This window comes from Chenopodium album, chromosome 12 (assembly GCF_948465745.1).
Source record: "Chenopodium album chromosome 12, dcCheAlbu1.1, whole genome shotgun sequence".
Taxonomy (NCBI): Eukaryota; Viridiplantae; Streptophyta; class Magnoliopsida; order Caryophyllales; family Amaranthaceae; genus Chenopodium; species Chenopodium album.
In genome coordinates, this window is record NC_137845.1 from 31,355,343 (window position 1) to 31,364,422 (window position 9,080).

Genomic DNA, 9,080 nt, shown 5'->3' on the forward strand with positions numbered 1-9,080 from the left:
AGTAAATTCAAAGGAAAGAAATCTCACAAAATTTCATTGATTTGAAGAAGAAATCCAAGATCAAGTTGAAATCAAAGATCAAATTCAAGTACAATCAAGTAATCTTAAGCTTCTTTCTCTACTTTCTCTCTCTTCTAATTCTGGAAAATAAGTGTCAAGTACAAAAATAAGTCGTCCCCCTGAAAAAGGAAAAGTCTAAAGCTATAATTAGAGAATCGAGCGAAGGAGAACGGGGCGCCTGGTGTGTGCGCACCACCAGGCCGCGCGCGCGCACAGCTGGGTCTGCGCGCACGCACCACATATGCTGCGCGCGCGCACCCCTACTTGGTGCTCGTGGCCTTGCCTCGTTTGCTTGCTCGATTGATCTCCGCACTCCCAAGAATCCCTATCATTGGTGCACTCGAGGCGATGCTCGTGAGAAGGGCAGCTCTTGTATCTTCCAAGCGTTTGAACACTTTGAGCAAAAGCATTGCTTCCAAGGTTCTCATGCTTGCGGGAGCTAGCTTGAATTGCATGTTTGGATTCCCGAACTTAGCTCCATCAACATTCTTGAATGCGCTCGAGCTTCCTCCTTGATAATTAAACCTCGGGAAACTGAACACACCTACAAAACATGTCAAAGAAACGAAGGAGCGAGAAAAGATAACCGAGAAATGAATAAAATAGAAAGAAAACCATCAAAAGGACACATTTCTCTAAACTTACACACAAACACGCAATACAAGCATTATTATGCAAAACCACGACATAAAAGACTAAAAACGAGCATAAAACTACAAAAAAAACCTAGCCTAAGAGCGCTATAAATGACATTCATCAGCAGCGCGCCAAGGTGGAGGCGTGCCACGTTGGCAGCCACCAAGTAGCATCGCGCCATGTGGCAACGTGCCACGTTAGCAATGCCATGTGGCAACGGGCCGCAGACCCGGGTGGCGGGTCATGGACGCAGGCCAAAAGGTGGCGGCCCAACCGAACCCAACTTGGGGCTCAAGGTTGGGTGCCACATGGTTAGATCACAATGCATGTGAGTTGCCTTGGGGAGCAAGTGAGGAAGTGGTCCTCACCTAACCATGTGACACGTGTTACATTGTTATTCCTTGGTTTATTTAACTAAGGATTGAATTCAACATTCTTTCCATGTGGGATCTTTCTGTGAAAAAGTCCCACATTGAAAGATGAGTGGAATTCACAAGGAAGCACTCCTTATAAATAGCCAAGGCATACCTTGGGATTGTTCACTTGAGTAAGGTGTTAGAAAAGGCATCTCCATTAAGAAAACCTTTAAACACATTGGACCTTTGTCGGGGTCGTGTTGTGGGTGGACTTTCGTTAGAAGTCTTCGTGCGAGCGAAGCTAAAAGCTTTCCGAAGTAAGAGCTCTTGTTGAGAGCGAAGCACGTGTCAAAGGTATTAATCTTTCCTTAATTCTTGTTGTTTAAGTTAATTTGGTCTTGTGATTATATTAATTGTGAGAGTGGTCTTGGCTCGGCTTTTTCTTCCGCGGTGACTTGGACTCATCGAAACCCAATAGCGGTATCGGAGCCTTGCTCATTTATTTTTATAATCATAATTTTCAAGGTGTTTTTATAGCTTAATTTTTCTTGTTTTATGTTGCTAATTAGATTAGTAACTCGATTTTATTATTTTTAAGCCCGTATTAGAGCTGACTTTAGCCCCGAACCCATATTTTCGCCCAAAACTAGTGAATTTTTGGTGGAAAAAGTGTTCTGGAAAAGATTTTATCCTTTTAAGTTTGTGTTTTTGGCCAAAATCTGACCAAAAATGCCTTTTTCGAGGGATTTTTTGTTTTGACGAAAAAATTTTAAGCCTTTCCAACCTTGAATCTTAATGGCATATTTATGGTGGCTATGTATTTGGTTATTTCCTTATTTTTTCTGCAATTTTAAACCTCTTTAAGCATGGTTACTTTGTAGTAATTAGTGCTTGAAAGATTGGTTCATATTTTCACATAATTGCAAATCCATTGCATTAAGTGTGAAAAATTTGTTCTTTGAGGCTTAAAAGTACTAAAGATTCAATCTTTAATTGTTTTAAGTGATTGAAACTTTGAGTTACTAAATTCCATGAATTTTTGGATGAACTTTTGATTTAATCATGTATTAAGGTGATTGGAATCATAAAGTTTGAATCTTGTGATAGAAATTTCATTTATCTTCATATTGGAAGATATAATTTTTCAAGGATTCACAAGTTAAAGTTGGAATCTTTATTTGAATATTTGTGTTCATAATTCCAACTCCCGTTTATTTTTTCAAAATCTCATGATTAATTTAAATTAATTAAATTAATACTGAGTATTGCCTTATTCATTTTATTGCATCAAGTTGAACCAAATTTATTAAAGAATAGTTCTTGGAAATAATTTTGGTTTTGTGCACTTGGATGAATTTATTAAGTTGGACTTGTTTTAATTTCATTTTGCTCAAATATTGATTCTTAAATTAATTTAGAATTGATTAGAAAGGTCACACAAAATAGGGTTGGTGCGCATGTGTGAGTGTGTGTAATGCGAGCAAGTATTGATGCGTGGTAGAGTGCGTGTGGGGTGTGATGCGTGCTTGCGGCACGATGCGCACAACCCCACACTTGACACTTTAGTCCCGGGTTTTAAGGCAATGTTATTTTGCAAATTTTGCCGTTTTTATTATTCTAATTAATTTAATTATATTTGGTTTTAATTATTTTAATTAAATTTTGAGGCTATGCCTCGGTTTTGAGCGGCATTGGCAAAATTTTGGGTTTATTGGCTTAATTAATTGGATTAATTAAGATGGATGCGGAATTTAGTGGGAGCTTCAATTTTAATTGCGCTAAATTACATAATCGATTAAACAACTTTGACTAGTTTTTAATTAGGAATGTTAATTGGATTAACGACCTAAATTAGTTACTAGTTTACGCGTGTTTTACGCATTGTTACTTGTTTATCGTTGTAAAATGCATGGGCCATTCACAAATAGTGAATGGATGAATGAAATGTATATTCTCCCGCAGGTTTTATAAAAATGGCAACTAGTGGGGCCCGATTAGGATAGAAAATACGGACTGTGATCCGTGATGTACTTTTGTAAATCTAAATACGGTCTACAAATCGTTGAGTATTTTTGTACCTTAATATTTAGATTAGTCCTAATTGTAGATACTAGTATTTGCATAATTATGGTCATGTCTTGAAGACGGAGCTTCTTGGAAGACGAAGCCGTAAAGTTGCAAAAGCCGTCCCTTGAAGACTTTAAGACTCAAGGGGTCATGCTAGTTGCCAAATGCATCATTTATTTATGTTTTCGATATATATTTATGATTATATATATGTGATTTATATGTTAGATGCATGTTTAGGATTTTGAATGTTGGGATGATTAATTAAGTTCACTTAAATCAACCAACATAGAAACCCTAGGTCCCTAAAATATTGAGTAAAACTTGTCATTTCAAAACAACACTTATCGACCTATTGAGAGTAGTGATGGGCTACGCCAATGCGAGGCATCACTATTATTCCCTAGGATACGTAAGGTATGATGATGGGTTTTCCAAAGCAAGACATCGCATACATGTTGGTTTTGGTTATACTCAACGATATGAGTGATGGAGTCCTAACATGTCGTGGCAAAGTGGATAAGTTGTTGAGAGAGCATTAGATGCGACGATTTATCCAACCAAGAGTGGCTTGGAGCCATTAGCAAAGAGTTGCTTACCTTAGAAGATTGAGTGTTAAGACAAGCCAAAGCATGCTTAACCACTCATTGTTTCTTTAGATCTTGGAATCGCCTTATTCTCACCAAATGTGGACAAATTTAATACGTGGATAAGACACTTAATAAGATTAAAAATTTGCATGAATGATTTTAAATTTAAAACTTATTATGTTATTTTGTTGATAAATGGTTATACTTTGCACTTATATTTATAGAATTCCAAATCAAACTATATTGTTTTCATGATTGGTAAAGGAAATCTTTGATAATGGTTATCAAAGAAAGGAAAGGCATTTCTAAAATACAATTCTCATAAATGACTTTTACATGTCCGAAAGGACGGTTGGACATCATGCATTCAAAATACTAGGTAGTTTTGATAAACAAGAAGTATTGAGTTGGAAATTCAAAATTGTCAATGCTTGACAACCAACATATATTTTCGCTTTATACGCTGGTGAGTACAACTCATTGATGTGTTAATTCAAGTACGAATTAAAGGAAAAGATGGAACTTTGTTATACGGCGCATTAGATGCTTAATTATGTCTAACAAAGTATAAAAGTCAAAGACTCTTAAAGAAATGATTATGAAAGATTATGAGATAAAGTATGATAAGAATTATAGGAAACGAGGAACAAAGAAAAGGAATAAGATTCCATTTCTGCTAAAGAGTTCATGTTATTCTAATTAACGTTATTATCTTCACAAGTATCAGATACTGCTTGAGTATTACACTTGGAAAGTGACCTCAAACTATTGAAGATAAGCTAAGTTATCGACTTACAAGCGCAGAATGAAGTAAGAAGAGCTACATTAGTTGTAAGGTCGTATGCTTTGTTTAAAGACCTTTTAAGCTAAGGTTGGAACAAATAAATGGTTATTATGTTCCATAATCAGCAAACAATCCGTTAACACACGGAAAGACTCACATTCAAAGTAAAGAGCAATAGTTGCGAATTTATTCGAATGGTATGGTTGTCTAAACCATGAGTCAAGAATGCTTGATTATAAACAAACATTTCCCTAACATGAAAAACTCACAAAGTTCAAATCATAGGCATGATTTGTGTTCCAAACATCTTTAGCAATGTCACATTAACAAGAACGTACTCAAGGCTATGTAGGCTCTTGACAGTTGATCGATTCGGGATCGTTCTAAGACAAGCAAGTCTTACTTGTTAAAAACCGACAAAGTAAAGCGCTATTGTTCTTGGTATAGACAATTGACTCCGAAAGCTAAAGAGGATTCAATTACTTCAATGTTTCACGAAGAATTTAAAAGAATATGGCTATATTAATCAAATGTGAACAAACTTGACCTTGAATAGCTCAAGAGTTCAATGAAATACATAATCGACTTGGCAAGATATCAAAACGTCTAGATTAGATCAAGCGATGTTTGCTTGAGCCAAGCGTGACCATCACAAAGTTATGAAATTCAAATTTTCACAGTGTGTCTTCACGGAGACCTCGATGCCATTTAAAAATGACTCGAACAATGATGGATCACATCCCTTCCTATAAAGTTCTTAAAGATTTGCACAAATGACTAATGTTACACTAAACGAAATGTCGGAGCTAAGAAAGGACACCATATTCAGTTATGGATAAAATTAACTTCTAAACGTCTTTTCAAGTATATGTCTAAAACTCTTAGCCTTAGTGGGAGCTCACTAGCTCAGTGGGAGCTAAGTGACTTAGTGGGAGCTCACCAGCTTAGCAAGAGCTAGGTGGTTCAGTGGGAGCTTAATGGCTCATTAAAGGCTAAGATAGCTCAAGTGGGAGCTAACCGTTTGTTTCACAACGAACTTTTACCCAAAGACAATATACATGTCTCTTTGTAAGCATTTAAGTGAGACTACGGGCATTACCTCCACAACCTAAATGAGAACATAATGTTTGTTGCTCTAAGTGGTGTCTTTCTGGAAAGTAACACATTTCCAAAACGAAAAGTGGGAGGAAAATGAACTCGATGACCATCGAGATTAGCAACAAACTAGAACTGAGAATCTCGGAAGACCTTACAAGGGCTTTGTAAGAATACTTGATCAAGAATACTCAAAAGGACTTTACAAGTGCCTTAAAAGAGAATTCATCACTCACAAAACTACTGATAAGTTGGAGTAAGATCAAGATAATCAAAGGGCTTTAGAAGTGCCTTGAAACTCAGTGTTTAATGCAATAACCCCGTATAGGTATAGAATTCACCAAAGTTTTGGATTGAATCCTATAATTTTTTATTAAGTTAGAAATAAACCTAAGACTTACAAGCATACTATATACTATTAGATAGTAAGGGAATAATGCCTTGTAAGATAGATACGACAAATCCAAATTCCAAATAATGGTTAGAGGCCATAAGATCCGAAATAGACTCCATATTTGAAAATCATGTTTAAAACTTGATTAATTTGCATGAGTGGTGAAAGACCCATCGATCGCAAATAATTTTTCAAGGAGAAAACTAACAAATGTGGAAATGTATATGCATACATAGCTAGATTGGCTGAAAAGGATATAATTAAATTCATGGAGTTGATTTTAATAAAAACCTATTCACCAATCGGAATGCTCAAGTCTTTTCGTGGTTATTATAGCAAAATTGCACATATGAAATATGGCAAAATAGATGCCAAAACCACCTTCCTAAAATAGGATTTTGGAAGTGACTATAAAAATAGTCTAAGGGTTTTGAAAATCTAAATAATGCTAGATTTGAAAGCAAGCTCAAGAAATCAATTATGGGATTGAAGGAAGCATTGCATAAGGGAATTGGAACGTGTTTTATCATAAAGTTAATAAATGGATTAACTTATGAAGAAACATAGAAATTCTTATGAATAATAAGTTTAGTGGGAGCAAGAGTCAATCTTGTAGGGTCCAACAAGAAGTTTACGAACTATGTTATAAATTAACTGTCAAATGCTAAATGCTTATATTTGAAAGTATTTTCGACAATGGACCAAGCAAAAGACGATACTTAGTATATATGGTATTAAGATCTATTGTATATACTAAATAAAATGTTTGAACGTGTAAAGAAATTTACCGTGTTAAACATGAATTGAAGGACTTTGAAAGACTTTCGACCCGTATGTATAAAACTAAATAAATGTTTGAACTAATTATGAGCTAGGATAAATACTAAGTCAAACAAGAAAGACTCTAGTAGAGGCTTTCAACCATATCACATAGAAAATAGTTTAGCAAGACTCAGTGAAACTGGATACGCTAAAATGTAACGTGGGTGGAAAAAGATTGAGAATCATTCTATAATTAAATCCATCATGTACGCTACTATATGGAATCGTCACACGACTTACTTCTTAGAGCATGTGAAGTATTTATATAGTACCAATCAACCTAAATCTATGTAATTGATCGTTAGATTATGGCTAAGAACATCCAAAGTACTTGGATAAGTAACAGGATGAGTTCTTGACTTGTGGAAACAAATACAATTTGAGAATTGATGTTGCAAGCACAAACCTTAACAAGGATTAGATCCTTGACAAGGAAGTCGTTTATAAGCACGAGTTAATAATAAGTCGTGGCTTGAGAATGGTAACATGGACGTGCATCCATGTGTAATGCGCGGGAATTTAAGGTAAATTTCCATGATCACAAGTGATTAGGGTATCCCAAATCATTGTGAGTCGTTTGGAGTGAAACCCAAGCAAAGCATCATCTAGAAGTCTACTAAAATATATGTTGAGAATATTGTTGCCTTAAAGGCAATAATAAAGAAGATGTTCTATGGAAAGTTCGTTGATGAATGTAGGTTGTCAAGTTGAAAATCTCAATCATGAAAATGAGTGGGAGCCATCACTTGGACAATAAATCCTAAATCACTTATTATCCATGACATTCTCAAATTTTATCATCTTATTATGAAAGTGATCAGTAATGAAGATGCTAAGATTAGCAAAGTAATTATAACTAAACCTGTGCAGTAAGTGAACGAAAACATTCACAATTGCACGAAAGAAATCAAGCATATTAGATATGGGTTTGATTTCTATAAATGTTTTATAAAGAGTGTTACTTTTAAAAACATTCCGAAAAACCATTTATCATAACATGAACAATTTAGGTTTTGGAGTAATTTAAAATTTCATGCAATTTTGTCACTCCGTTTGCTATTTAATTATGGTTTAGGATTAAATAATGAGTCCATTCGATTCTGAGAATATTCAAAATAGGGTATCAAGACCAGTCTTGATAAGGAAACACCTATTAAGTGAACATTGAATATTATAATCGAAAATTATCCCTAATCGAGGTCATTTAAACGATGGACGATTAATGACCACTTGAGATTAGTGTGTAGTTTGATTTATAACACCGTTTCTTGTGCTACAAGGACATGATTGTCGTAAATCATTTGCACAGGTATTGGTTTGGAACCATACTGGATCGACCTATGAGAATACTTTAAGATAATTAAATATCATCATAAGCATACTTCTCATTATGGCTATCGGAACCTATTTCCTCGACCATGAGTAAGTAAAAACCCTAGCCACGCGAAGGCTAGGGAAGCGTGCCAAATAGAAACGCGCCACATGGTAGAGCACATGGCAGCACACGTGGCATGGCACGTGGCAGCCACCAAGTGGCGACGCGCCACACGGAAGCCACCAAGTGGCGGCGTGCCACTTGGTAGCGCGCCAAGGTGGCGGCGTGCTACATACAGTACGCCAAGGTGGCGGTGTGCCATGTTGGCAGCCACCAAGTGCGACGCGCCACGTGGCAGTGTGCCACGTTGCCACGGACCCGGGTGGCGGGTCATGGACGCGGGCTAAAAGGTGGCGGCCCAACCGAACCCAACTTGGGGATCAAGGTTAGGTGTAACATGGTTAGATCATAATGCATGTGAGTTGCCTTGGGGAGCAAGTGAGGACGTGGTCCTCCCCTAACCATGTGACACTTATTACTTTGTTATTCCTTGGGTTTATTTAATTAAGGATTGAATTCAACATTCTTTCCATATGGAATCATTCTGTGAAAAAGTCCCACATTGAAAGATGAGTGGAATTCACAAGGAAGCACTCCTTATAAATAGCCAAGGCATACCTTGGGATTGTTCACTTGAGTAAGGTGTTAAAAAAGGCATCTCCATTGAGAAAACCTTTAAACACATATAATTACTCGAGTTTAGGTCGCGCTTAGCTAATCTCTAAGCATTGGACCTTTGTCGGGGTCGTGTTGTGGGTGGACTTCCGATGGAGGTCTTCGTGCTAGCAAAGCTAAAAGCTTTCCGAAGTAAGAGTTCTTGTTAAGTGCGAAGCACACGTCAAAGGTATTAATCTTTCCTTAATTCTTGTTGTTTAAGTTAATTATGTCTTATGATAATATT